At 52.2% G+C, this 14157-nt stretch overlaps 2 protein-coding genes across 2 annotated transcripts in view; one reads left to right on the forward strand and one right to left on the reverse strand.

Annotated features, from left to right (window-relative positions):
- Window positions 1–12462, reverse strand: part of LOC105472505 (integrin subunit beta 2) — a 46138-nt gene extending 33676 nt beyond the window's left edge. The window contains exon 1 of the mRNA XM_011725818.2: window positions 12325–12462. The gene's annotated coding sequence lies outside the window, so the exon portion shown is untranslated. The remainder of the gene's footprint in view (window positions 1–12324) is intronic.
- SLX9 (SLX9 ribosome biogenesis factor) overlaps window positions 7793–14157 on the forward strand; it is a 52015-nt gene continuing 45650 nt past the window's right edge. The window contains exon 1 of the mRNA XM_024789994.2: window positions 7793–7953. The gene's annotated coding sequence lies outside the window, so the exon portion shown is untranslated. The remainder of the gene's footprint in view (window positions 7954–14157) is intronic.

Consider the following 14157-nt stretch of genomic DNA (forward strand, 5'->3'; position numbering starts at 1 on the left):
AGATGTCTTGCAGAAATAGACATGAAGAAATCCATGAGAAATACAAGAGCAGATGATACAAAGTTGGGCAAAGAAATAAGTAAAAATTATGATATCATAACCCATTGATTTAAAAATAGTGGTAAAAATATTAACACTATGAAACAAAATGCCTAGAGGGCTGGGTTGGGAGGGGCCAGAGAGCACACTGTCATTCCATCCTATCTGGGGAGGAATACAGATGCTCGTCAGTGGGCATTTTGCTAAAAAAAATTCCAAGTATATATGATAACAATTCAAGAGTCTCCTTAGGAATAAAAATAAAATGTATATACCTGAAAAAAATATGACAAATCTTTATTTTGGTCGTGGTGGCTCACACCTGTAATCCTAGCACTTTGGGAGGCCAAGGTGGGAGGATCACTTGAGCCCGGGAGTTCGAGACCAGCCTAGGCAACATTTGGAGACCCAGACCCTCATCTCTACAAAAAAATGCTCTGAAAATTAGCTAGGCATGGTGGCACCCAATATGGTCCCAGGGAGGCTGAGGTGGGAGAATCTCTTGAACCCAAGAGGTTGAGGGTACAGTGAACCATGATTGCACCACTGCACTCCAGCCTGGGCAACTGAGCAAAAAAAAAAAAAAAAAAAAAAAAAAGAGACAAATCCTTTAAAAGAAAAAAGTAAGGGAAAATAGAACAAACAAGAAAGGTAAATAAAAACCAAACAATTAGACATTGGGAATAATTTCAAACCCAGCAGGAATCACAGCACCTATGAATGGGTTACATTTTCTCATTTTAAATCAACAAGGTCTTGCATTGGGTTTTAGAAATAAAGAGACAAAACAAGTTCCAATTAAATGTTCTCTGTCAAGGGCATCTTCTCATTACAGACTTAGTCTAGAAAATAATGAAGAAGGACAGAAAGAGAGTATCATTCTACTACACCCGCTGATGACTTCAAGTCGTCAATGACCATCGCTGGGAACATCACAGATGCACCAGACGTTATGCACACACCTTTAATGAGTTAGTCTTAATGAAATAACAATAGAAATTAAGATAAATAGAAAGAACAATGGTGACTATTGAGGCTGAATCAGGTCGAGGCTTTTAGATCTACAAAGAAGCGTCAGGGGGGATGTGTGAGATGACATCGTAGGGATGCAGTTAGCAAAATCCAAGCTGAAGAAACCCCCATGAGGCAAACGGCAAAGTACAAGAGGAGAGAGGAAGGGAGAGAGACCCTTTGGATTAGGAGATTTAATCTCAATATGAACCAATTGCCATGCAAGGAGCATGTTTTGAAATAATTGTTAATCGTTTTAGGTGTGACAATGGTTTGTGGTTATGTTTAAAAGTCCCCATCTTTTAGAGTTACATGTTGAAATATTTGCAGATGGTGCAGTAGGATGTTTCAGATTTATTTCCAAATAAAGAGTGGTGGGTTGGGTGCGGGGAGAGAGGTGTTGATACAACAAGGTCACCTGTGAGTTGATTATTATCGAAGCCACTGTTGGGGACATGGGGCTTCACTAAACTGTTCTCTCTACTTTTGTAGATGTGTGAAATTTTTTGTAGTAAGATTAAAAAAAACATTTCAAGGAAGTGCAAAGTTATTATTTCACGGGTATAAAGTTTCCGTTTTGTAAGACGAAATGGTTTTGGAGACAGTTGGTGGTGATGGTCACACAGTAATAAGTGTCCTTAATGCCACAGAAATGCATACTTCTAATGGTTAAAATGGTGAATTTTATGTTATGTATATTTTATCCCAATTAAAAAGTAAAAAGTGTAAAAAAGGCTCTCTATCAGATACATGGTTAAAAGAGAACAACACTGAAGGCTGAAAATAAAGAAATGGAAAATACACATATGTGCTAGAAAATACTAACGAAGATATCACATAACGTCAAAAAGATATAAATCAAAGCAAAATGCATCCAATGAACAAAGGAAGATGTAACGAACAAGAGTTACCATCCACAAAGACAGTTCAGCAGTCATAAACCTTTATGTACCGAACTTCAAAATACATAAAACAAAGACTGACAAATATATGAGCAAACCAACACAGCCCCAAACGGCAAATATCTTTAACACATCTCTCTCAGAAATAAACACATCAGGCCAGTCGCGGTGGCTCACACCTGCAATCCCAGCACTTTGGGAGGCTGAGGTGGGTGGATCACCTGAGGTCAGGAGTTCGAGACCAGCCTGGCCAACATGGTGAAACCCTGTCTCTACTAAAAATACAGAAATTAGCTGGGCGTGGTGGTGGGTGCCTGTAATCCCAGCTACTTGGGAGGCTGAGGCAGGAGAATCACTTGAACCTGGGACAGTGGTTACCTCTGAAGACAGAGAAGGTTACAGGCCTGGGAGATGGAAGCAGAGGGCTTCAGTGTTCTATTAAAGAGTTTTCTTTACTAAAAAGGAAGAAAAAGTTATGGGCAAAGTCAGGCAACATGTTAAGATTTGACAAGATGAGAGGTAGGAGTCTAGGCATTGGTACTAGTGCTCTCCATGCTTTTCTGTGTTCTTAAAATAGTTTATATCTTTTTTTTTTTTTTAAAGGAACTAGAAGGAAGTGACTGCAAATGAGCAGAAGGATCTTTTAGGGGGTGGAGATGCTCTGAAATTAGATTGTGGTGATGATTGCACAACTCCGTAAATTTTCTTTTTGTTGTTGTTTCTTTCTCTCTCTCTTTTTTTTTTTTTTTAACAGAGACTAGGTCTCGCTATGTTGCCTGGGCTAAGCTCAAACAATCCTTTCCCCTGAGCCTCCCAAAGTGCTGGGATTATAGGCGTGAGCCACCACCCCCAGCCCACAGCTCTGTAAATTTTCTAAAAATCATAAAATTGTACACTGAAAAAGAGTGAGTATTGGCATGTAACTTCTACTTTGATGATGCTGTTAAACAATAAAATTAAATTCAAGATATTTAGAAGAACAAAAAGCTCCAGTAGCTTCTAGTCCCAGCTAAGACAGAGTAAGTGGAGTGCACTCTATGTCTGTCACCAAGCACAGCTAAGACACCACACGGAATAAAATAATAGCAGACAGACTGTGGAGAGAAATCAAAATGTGAGGGCGGACTGACAGCGTGGTCGTGATCAGTGTCCTGCCTCTTGCCCTTCCCTGTCTCCTGGCTTTGATGTGCAGCAGTCTGAACCTCAAAGTAGCACAGTGAGTACGGCCAAGAGAAACCCTCCTTTCTGGTCAGTGGTCTGGAAAGGGGTTGCCCCAGAGGAATGAAGAGAGTTGGGGGAGATGTGCTGTTTTCCTTCTCCTGCTCTTGTCCCAGAAGCAAACCCCTGTCCTGAAACTGCACTCCCAAAGTGGCGATAGCAGCAGCCACAGCAGCAGAAGCAACTGCAGGAGCCAGCAGGAAGCATATGACAGTGTCCAGAGGAAGCATGTGACATGCCTGGAGGCGAGGACCAGGAAAGGGGGCTCCTGGAAAGCCACAGAGTATGAGAAACCAATAAGGAGGGGCTCAAGAGAGGCATCCCATAAAGCTGTGTACAAAGTTCCAGACTCAGCCCTGAACCAAACCTGTGTGGAAATGACCCCAAAGAGCAAGTCGAAGGCTTTGAGAATTGAACCATGGGGTAGACCACTGACTGCCAAGGTCGCAGACTGGCCTCGGGGATGCGAGTGTGAGCCAGATGCAAATATGACACACAGACTTTGAAAACTGAACTCATGGCTCACGTCTGTAACTCAACACTTTGGGAGGCTGAGGTGGGCAGATTGCTTGAGCTCAGGAGTTCAAGACCAGCCTCGAAAACATGGCAAAATCCCATCTCTACAAAAAATACAAAAATTAGTCAGGTGTGGTGGTGCATGCCTGTGGTCCCAGCTACTCGGGAGGCTGATGTGGGAGGATAACTTGAGCCCAGGAGTTCAGGGTATGGTGAGCCAAGATCATGCCACTGCACTCCAGCCTGGGTGACAGAGTAAGATCCTGTCGAAAGAAGAAAGAAAGGAAGAAAGGAAGAAAGGAAGAAAGGAAGGAAGGAAGGAAGGAAGGAAGGAAGGAAGGAAGGATGGAAGAAAGAAAGAAAGAAAGAAAGAAAGAAAGAAAGAAAGAAAGAAAGAAAGAAAGAAAGAAAGAAAAGAAAGAAAAGAAAGAAAAGAAAGGAAAGAAAGGAAAGAAAAGAAAGAAAAGAAGGAGAGAAGGAGAGAAGGAGAGAAAGAGAGAAAGAGAGAAAGAGAGAGAGAGAAAGAGAGAGAGGAAGAGAGAAAGAGAGAGATAGAAGGAAGGACGGAGGGAGAGAGGGAGGGAGGAAGGAAGGAATGAAGGAAGGAAGGAAGGAAGGAAGGAAGGAAGGAAGGAAGGAAGGAAAAATAAAAAAATAAAAACTGAACTCACATGGGAACCACAGCCCACAAGAGGCAGGTCTGGACTTGTCGTCTAACTCTAACCAGACTGACTGCTAGCAAAACAAAAAGATCATTGCTGTCCAGAGGATTTTAGTAGAATCCAGAGTCTTATTAAATAATATTCAAAATGTCCATGATACAACCGAAAAGTACTCAAACAGCAACAAAGAAAACCTTGAGAACTTGTAAGAGAAAAGATAACTAACAGATGCCAACTCTGAGATAATCCCAATGCTGAAATGATCACATGGAGCATTTAAAACAGCTGTTATAAACATGTTCCATGAAGTAAAGGCAACAACTCTTGAAACAAATGCAAAGGTAAAAATGTTTAGTAAAACTATAGAAGCTACAAAAAATTAAAAATGATAAATACAGTAACAGAAATTAAACAAAAATTCAGTGAATGGGATGGGCTCAATAGGAGAACGGTGAAGACAGAGGAAAGGGTGAGTGAACTTGAAGACCAATAGAAATTATTCAATATACATGACAGAGAGGGAAAAAATAGACAAACAAATAAGAACAGCACCTCAGAGACCTGTGGAATCATATCAAAAGGTATAACATTTGTTCACTGGAGTCCCAGAAGAGGAAGAGTAAAAGATTGGCACAGAAAGAAGTATTCAAAGAAATAATGACCGAAAACTTCCCAAATTTGGTAAAAACATGAATTTATAGATTCAAGACGCTCAGTGAATTTCCAAAAGATAAACTCAAAATAAACCAAGCCTATATGCACCATGTTAAAACTGCTGAAAACCAAAAGTAAAACACCTGAAAAGCTTCAACAAAAAATGATATTCCATAGAGAGAAACACCCATTTGAACTGCACATTTCCCATCAGAAACCATGGTGGCCAGAATACAATAGAACAACATTTTAAAGTGCTTAAGGACAAGAAATGCCCACCCATAATTCTATATCCAGTGAAAGTGTTCCTCACGAATTAAGGAAAAATAAAGACATTCTCAAATGAAGAGAAACTAAGAACATTAGACCCCAGGAAACATGCTCTAAAAGGAATCTGAGGCAGAAGGGAAATAATACCAGAGGGCAACCTGGAAATTCAGAAATGAAGAAAGAGCAACAGAAATGGTAAATATCTGGGTAAATAGAACAGATTACTTTCCTCCTCTTGTATTCTTTAAAATATGTTGAGAACAAAAATTATATCGTTGGTGGGGTTTTCAATGTACATAAATGCAAAATATGTGACAGCTACAGCAGAAAGCAACGGCGGTTGGAATTTCTACAGTTGTGACGTTTCTCTACGTTTTACTTGGAGTGGTAAAATACTAATTTTATTATAAGTAGACAATGAAGTGTTTCATATGTCTATTGTAATTCCCAGAGCAATCGCTGAAGCCCGACATAAAAACAGGCCGGTGGAGGGAGGCCGGGCGTGGTGGCTCATGCCTGTAATCCCAGCACTTTGGGAGGCCGAGGCGGGTGGATCATGAGGTCAGGAGTTCGAGACCATACTGGCTAACACAGTGAAACGCTGTCTCTACTAAAAATACAACAACAACAAAAAAATAAGTAAAAATTAATAAATAAGTATAAATAAATAAGTAAAAAAAAATAAGTAAACATAAATAAGTAAAAATAAATAAGTAAAAAAAAAAAGGTGCCAGTAGTCCCAGCTACTCCGAAGGCTGAGGCAGGAGAATGGCGTGAACCCGGGAGGCGGAGCTTGCAGTGAGCCGAGATGGCACCACTGCACCCCATCCTGGGCGACAGAGTGAGACTCCATCTCAAAATATAATAAATAAATAAATAAATGAAAAGAGGCTGGTGGAGGGAGTGGAGGGGAGGGGTAGGGACTCTGGGGCTTCCCAGAGCCGTGACCTTGCTGTGGGAGGACCAGGCCTCCATTCTGGGGACTCAGCACTCCTCTCACTGTCACCCATCTGATGTGCCTATCGCACAAGGCTGGAAGTCAGAGGCCGTGCACGTTCTTCTTTGTGGAGACAAGGGAGTAATTGGTGCATTTACTGTAAAAATATCAGGTGTGGCTGCACGGAGTGAAAATCACAGGCTCCAAGGAGCCGGGAGGCCTGCTGCCCTGCCCTCTTGCTTTGATGAGGAAATGGCGACTGCAGAAGGAAGCGTAGCAGCACCGGCACTGGTGGGGCCATGCCGGGCTGCTTCCCAGGGCCCTGCCAGCTGAGCGGCTGCAGGAGAGGGTGGATGCTGATCCCAAGCTAGGAATGAGGAGCCCAGCCCTAAGGGCCGAGGAAGTCAGGTGGGTGAAACTAGCCACATGTCCGGGTACAACTGCTCAGGGTTTCTCATCTGCTCAACCACTGAACGAGGTTCTGAAGCCGGGTGTGAGTGAGCAGAACTGGAGCAGGATTCTGAGAACAATCTTTTCCCTCGAGTCAGCCCAGAAATTCCATTTGCAGTCGCTTTCACTTACATCTTTCAGAAAACCACCTGATGTCATCAGAGGTTGGTTGAGCCGTTCCCTGTGCTGGCCTGGCAGAGCTGCGTGCTCTGAGGCTGCCAACCCTGCACTCCAGACAGTCCATTGAGTTCAGGAGACAAGCACGTCAGCCATGACACAGGGTGGATGAGAGGGACCCCCAGTGTCCACGCGTGGAGGCAGCGGGGGCAGCTGGCAAGCACAGGCGGGGAAGGAGATTCAGAACCTGAGGGTTGCTCTCTTGCCCTCCCACCCTGGACGCTGGCCTGGGCCCCCAGCTTCCCTTCACCCAGCTTCCATCCCCATAACACGTAGCCCCAGAGCTTGGGAAGGAGGTCTCTTTGTGACAGGTGGGATTCTGGAAGTTTCCACGGAGGAGACCCCATAGGAGCAGGGTTTGAAGGTTAAGAAAGATGCTAAGGATGGAGAGGGCCAGTGGGGAGGGGGTGGTTCCAGGCTCACTTCACAGAGGTGCTAGGGGAGCTGCAGTATTTTGACAACACCGAGGGAAGAGGGTCAGGTCAGTGGAGTTCATAACTGAGATGATGAGAATGGGGTCTACACCAGCCGCGAAGACCCCTGGGGTCTGGCCCCAGCAGATGTCCAAGTGGCAGAAAGCGCCTTCCTGCCTGGAGAGCACCCCCGTGAGGACCCTGGGCACCACTGGGCTGCAGCTGCTCCCTCCCAGTCACTCACCACACTTCTCTCTCCCGCCCACCCTCCAACCTGTCTGCAAATTCCCCTGCAACCCAACTCTGGTCTCCTCCCAACCCTGCCCCCATGTAGGCCTATTTTTTCTTTTTTACTTCTTCCCCCCAGTGACTTCCTTCTACAGTGTTGATTCAGCTCCCTTTGCAGGCGAGTGAGGCCCTTTGCAGGCAAGTGAGGCCCTTTGCAGGCGGGGGCCGGGGGCGGGGGCGGGGGGAGGGCTGCAGGCAGTGCTGGCGGAGGGGAGGAGGTGACACACACTCCCTGGAGGCGAGTGGGGAGGGCATGGGGCAGGAAATGGAGTTGGGTGCCCCAGGTGGGGTGCTCCAACGAGCTCTTTCTCACGGGATCCGCCACGGATTCATACAAACAAGCTGACAACCAGGGCTGGTCTCAGGCCACCCGTCTGGGTTCACTGCAGAAATGGAGATCTGCCCTGGGCAGCCAGGTGAGTGTAGGAAGGAGGCAGGGGTGCGAGAAGCTGGGGGCAGCCTCCATCCCCCTGTGGCCTGGGTGGGCCTGTGCTCCCCCTGATGCAGCTTCCCACGCTGGGAGCACAGTTCCTCCCTCCTCTGCCTTCCTCTGCGTGGCGTGGCTCCTCCTTGAGAGAGGGAGATGAGGATGTGGCATTCTTGCTTCCCTGACTCACCCAAAGGAAGATTTCACAGCCCCTGGCAAGGGCTGCCAGACAGGCTCACCTGTCATCCCCTGCCCAGGGACAGACTGACTGGTAGCCTTGGCTTCGGGGGGGGGAGTTATGCTGGGGGAGGAGTTATGCTGGGGCAGGGGGAGTTATGCTGGGGGGGAGTTATGCTGGGGGGGAGTTATGCTGGGGGGGGAGTTATGGTGGGGGAGGAGTTATGCTGGGGGGGAGTTATGCTGGGGCAGGGGGAGTTATGCTGGGGGGGAGTTATGCTTGGGGGGGAGTTATGCTGGGGGGAGTTATGCTGGGGGGAGTTATGCTAGGGAGGAGTTATGCTGGGGGGGAGTTATACTGGGGGGGAGTTATGCTTGGGGGGGAGTTATGCTGGGGTGGGGGAGTTATGCTGGGGCGGGGGAGTTATGCTGGGGGGGAGTTATGCTGGGGGGGAGTTATGCTGGGGGGGAGTTATGCTGGGGGGGGAGTTATGCTGGGGGCGGAGTTATGCTGGGGAGGGAGTTATGCTGGGGGGGAAGTTATGCTCGGGGGGGAGTTATGCTGGGGGGGAGTTATGCTGGGGTGGGGGAGTTATGCTGGGGGGGGAGTTATGCTGGGAAGGGTCTTCCAGGCCCCCTGGGTGTGGGAAGATGCTCGTTGTTCAAAAGAGATGGAGCAAGGAAAACAGTTAAGCAATGATGGACTCTGGGGGAAAACCAGAGGAGAAGAAACTGTAATTCCAGTCCGTCCACATGGCCTAGCAGTGAACGACAGTTCCATGGTCAGAGCAAAAGCACCAAGCCGATTGAAAGCAGCTCGAATGCGGTGGGGCAATGGGAGGTAATGCCATCATCTACCAAAACAAGGTCTGCCACCTTCACAGACCACTAAACCTCATTCCTCCACCCACCTCCCCATCCCATGAAGGCTGGCTGACCAGAGAGCAGGGCTCCCGAGGGTCAGGTTGGGTCAGATCGGGTGGGTGCCCTTTACCCTAACCAAGGCTCTGCCCCGGACTGGGGGTCCACTTGCCCTCAAAGCATGCCACTCTTCTTTCTGATACTTGACATTTTTCCTTTCCTGTTCAATTTATGGTTTCCGCCCAAATGGAGCCACGAGAGGACGTCTTTGGGGATGTATCTCCTAGAAAAGTCTGGGCAGTCTTCATTACCCTGGATTCCTGTGACTTGGTTTCCATGGGGGCTTTCTAAGCTCAGGGACCCCAAGCCTCCATCAAATCTAATGACCCGCCCTGTCTCTGAACACATCTGTGTTGTTCCTGAGCCCCTTACCAACCCCCTCCGCAACCCCGCCCACACATTTCCCATCCTGAAGGGTCCAGCCCTTAGGCCAGCCCATGCGTTCCCTTCACCCCTGCTTTGTCCCTACCTGGTGGGGAGCTGTCCCTTTTGGGCCCTAGTGTGGCACTTCACACACGAATGTGTCCCGTGGGTGGTATCTGGGGCCTCCCCCTGCAGTGAGGGGGATGACCAATGCACAGAGCTCACTGGGCCTGGGTATGGGCTTGGGTGGCACAGAACACAGAGAAAGTGCTCCGTAAAGGTGAGCTGCGATGAACCCACTAGGGAGGAGGTGGGCAAGCTCTTCCCTGGGGAAGGAAGAGCTCTCAATCCAGAGGGATCTGACCAGAAAGGTTCACCCCCCTCCACCCAGGAAGCCCCTGCAGACAGTATGTGTTTTACGCTTCGCTGGCCAAATGGTCTCTGCCACGACTGCTCAGCTCTGCCATTGTGGCTGCAGAGTGGCCATAGACCTTCTGAAAGTGAATGAGTATGACTGTTTTCCAATAAAACTTCATTGACAAAATCAGGTGGAGGGCCAGCCTAAGGGCCCAAGTTTGTAGGTCTCTATTCTAGACCAGTGATTCTCTGGAGAGGAATGAGGCATGGGGAGTGGAGACAGTGTGTGGGAGAAGGGGTGGGACACAGGCACATGGGAATGGTGTGGACATGGAGGACAGTGGAGGCAGGGAAGAGCCAGAGAACCTAAACACTGATGCTGGACCCTGGGCGACCCTAGGTCTCCCCACAGCCTCCTCTCTTAGCCTCTCCCTCCAGTTTCAAAATGACTCCTCCTCTGAGGGGACTCAGGCTCCCCACCCGGCTCCCCAGTTCCCACCGGAAACCCCGAGTGGGTGTTTCAGCCTCTGCCCCACCAGGCCCCACTGGAAGGCAGCACTGCCAGGCAGGGACCTTTCCTCCCTGCCCCTCCCTCCTCCAGTTCTGGCTCCTGGCCCAGAGATGACCTCTCAACCCAGAGGGACCTGACCAGAAAGGTCCGGCCCCTTCCACTGAGAAAGTCCCTGCGGGCTGGAGGGCAGCCCTCCCTCCTCCCTCCTCCCCCCTCCCTCCCCTGTGAGTTTTTCTTTCTGATAGAAACAGCAGCAATTCTTTCCACTGTTTCTTGGCCCCAGGGGCCAAGCTGGCCTCTCACACACACAGGAGCTGGGCAGGCAGGTGGCCCGCATGGCTGGGCCCCACCGAGCTGGCCTCTCACACACACAGGAGCTGGGCAGGCAGGTGGCCCGCATGGCTGGGCCCCACCGAGTTGGCCTCTCACACACAGAGGAGCTGGGCAGGCAAGTGGCCTGCATGGCTGGGCCCCAGAAAGCCTGGGGTGCAGCCCAAGGCACCTGCTAGGCAGGGGGCTGCACAGCCTCAGGTCAGTTCCTGAAAGGCACCTTTTTCCATTTGTAAATGGGGCGACAGGTCTGCCTCCCAGGGATGAGCAGACAAAGGGTTGGGACTGCAGAGCTTGAGTACATGGAGTGGCAGTGGGGACCGGGGCCCAGAGGTTGCTGAGTGAGGGAAAGCATACGGGCAGCGAGGCTGGTGAAAGTGGCAGGGGCAGAGGGCGGGGTATGGGAACATGCCCATCGAGGCTGGTGAATGTGGCACCGCAGGGGTGGGGAGGGAGAACATGCCCATCGAGGCTGGTGAATGTGGCACCGCAGGGGCGGGGAGGGGGAACATGCCCATCGAGGCTGGTGAATGTGGCACCGCAGGGGCGGGGTGGGTGGATGCAATGATGAGCATTTCCTCCCTGGGGCCAGCAGAGCAGGGGTGAGGCTGAGTGGGTCTATTACGCAGATTTGGGTGGGACCCCATGCAGTCACACGTGGGGGATGCAAGGCTGACAGCCTTGCCTGACCCTTTCACACTTTAGCCACAGCAATGCCAAGCCCAGAAAGGCTGCAAGTCCCCAGGGAGAACAGAGGCCCCCGGAAGGGGTGGCCGGCTGGGCTTCCCTGCAGTCCCCACAAGACAGGATCCAGGAGATTTTAACGTGTTAACTTGTTTTCTGACTTTGCCAAATTGCTTACGGTAGCCATGCATTAATTTTATAATCAGAAAAGCATGTTATTATAAATCAAGTTAAATGGCTCCAAAACAAAAGCACCCAGACCCCAGAAGCCTGCCTCTCTCTAGCTGGAGAGAGGGACGAAGTGTAAGGAAAACGAACGGAAAGCTGAAAGGACCCCCGGGCTCTGGAATCCGACCCAAGGGTGATGCCGCCAGGGCTATCAGGAAGCGGCTCCGTGCTGGGCGCAGCCGGTCTCCCACCCACCCCAGCACAGCGCTTGCTGAAATCTAGACTTGGCAACCGCAGCCCCCAGCCGCTTCCTCCCGCCCCTCCCCCGCCCTCACCACTTCCTCTCAATGGTCCCTGGGGATTACAGCACGATTATTTTTATCGCAAAAGTTTCCCAATGCGGGAACTCCACAGCCCCAAAGAGTTTGCATCTGAGCTTCCTGCAGCATCCTGGGGCACGGACAGGCGGAACCGGGCCGTCTGCCGTCCCTACACACAGAGGTGCACAGGGGGGGTCCAGCCTCGCCGTCCCAGTTCTCGGTAACCGTTCTCGGAAATTCATTATGGGAATGTGCGGGTTCTGGAGATGCTCAGACCGCGAACAGTACTGCAGGAACCCAAACGATCATTTTTAACCCCAGACATCCCTGAACCAAAGCCAAAGTCTACAATCACTGGGGCAGAGGCCGCCCGAAACCAGCTGTCCCCTCCCGGCCTAGGCGCGCCAGGTCCCCGCCCGGCCGGGGCGATCCCTTGGTCGGACGGTGAGGTTGGGAGTCAACCGCACCCAAGTGCCACCGCGTCCACCCGGTGCAGGCGACCCCCGACGCCCGACAGGCAGCCGCTCACCTTCTCCTGGCCCCGGGCTTCAGGAAAACTGCCCGGAGGTGGCCGGGGTCTCAGGGCTGGCAGAGGCTGGGCGGTGGGCTTCGCGCCTGCTTCAGTCTCCCAATCCGTGGCCCGGGGGATGGAGCCCGCTGCGTGCAGAGGCTGCGGCAGGTCCCAGCCCAGTGCACTGGAGCGTGGCGCCTCCTTCCCTGAAGTGCCCCCCGGGCACGAGGGTGAGTCTCCAAGGAGGAAGCCGCCTCCCCTCCCCCGCTGCCCGGAGCTGCTCGGCTGGTGCTCGGAGCCTCCCCCGCCGCGGACACCGTGATCCTTCCCCCACCCTGACCCCGACCCCGGCCGTATTCTGTTGCATTTGCTCCCTGCCAGCTCCGGGGCCACCGCTGAGCAAGTGCTGTGAGTAGGCGCTTCCTGGAGCTTTTCCTGTGGGTCCTCAAAAAAACCCCATGGCGTCCCCATTGTAGAGACGGGGAAACTGAGGCTCAGAAAGACCAGAGCTTGCCTAAAACCTGCGGCCCGAGGCGGGCAGGGTTTCCACGCTCCGAGCCTGGCCGCTCCCTGGGGCGCGTGAAGGGAGCTTTCCTTCCCCGGGAAAGGCCGGGGCCAGAGACCCGCACGCAGACCCGTCGGGGGTTGCGGGGCGATAGTGGGCTGGGGAGGGCTGGGAGGGCGTCTGGGGCCGGGTCCTTCAGGCTGGGGGCCGCGAGCTCCGGGAAGGCAGTCCTGGCCTGTGGATGGGGCCACGCGTGGGACCCGGCTGGGCGGCCTCGGAAGGCGTCCATGCTGCGGGAGCCGAAGGAGCGGCCGTGCGGGCGCCAGCGCCGTGGGTGCCGGTCGCCGCCCCTCCTAAGGGGCAGCCGGTGCGTTTGGTACCCGGGAGCAGAGCCCGCGCCTCCCCGGGGTCTCACTGGGTCTCCCGGGCGCGGAGTCTGAAGCCCCGGCTCCGCAGAAACCAGGGGCGGCCGCGGGGAAGCAGCGCCCTCAGGCGACTCGAGAAAGGGTCTGAGGAGCCCCGAGAAGGACCTCGCGCATCCCCGCTGGGCTCCGACCGTCTGCGTTCGGTGCGGGACGGCCCAGGCCACCAGGACCCCCACGCACAGCTCAGTCTGCGGGCGCGACCCAGAGGCCAGCAGCAGAGGACGGGGCCGGGGTCAGGGGAGGACAGAGAGGGAGGGGAGGGCGCTCAGGGGAGGCCAAGACCACCGCTAGCCTTTCAGGGTCATGGCCTGGCCCCCCATCCCAGGGGAAGCGAGGGGGCTTGGTGAGCAGAGGGGCCGGGTGGAGAAGGCGCTGACAGCCAGGGGAGGGGCAGGAGCCCAGGTGGGGACTTGGGGGTGGCTGAAGGGACCCTTGGGCTGCAGGGATAGGGAGGGGAGCTAGGAGTGTGGCTTGGGCAGGTGCTGGGGGACCATGGGCGCCCTTTATTCTGAAGGGGAATGTGCTGCCCGAGTCCCCAGGGACCTAGAAATCCATTTCAAGATTTTCAGGAGTTTCAGGTGGAGACAAAGGCCAGGCCCAGGTGAAAATGTGGCAGTGACAGAGCGTGGGGAGAGAACCAGGAGAGAGGAGGTCCCCGAGGCGGATGATGGGACAGAGAGAGGGGGCCAGGATTTTTAAAACGCATCTGAGATGCGTTTGGTAGCCTCAGTGTTGTTCTTCTTTCAAGGAGAAAGTGTGGGCAGAAGCGAGCTGTAAAGCCCAGGCTGCCCAGCCTACACTGGCGGAGCTGACGGAAGGAAGGCCGGCCGGGCAGAGCCTTCCCTCCCTGTCGCAGAGGTGAGCATGGGAGATCTGGAAGGAGGCAGATGTGCCGGCAAAGTTGAGCCACCCGGACGCTAG

Source organism: Macaca nemestrina, chromosome 4, assembly GCF_043159975.1.
Source record: "Macaca nemestrina isolate mMacNem1 chromosome 4, mMacNem.hap1, whole genome shotgun sequence".
NCBI classification, from domain to species: Eukaryota; Metazoa; Chordata; class Mammalia; order Primates; family Cercopithecidae; genus Macaca; species Macaca nemestrina.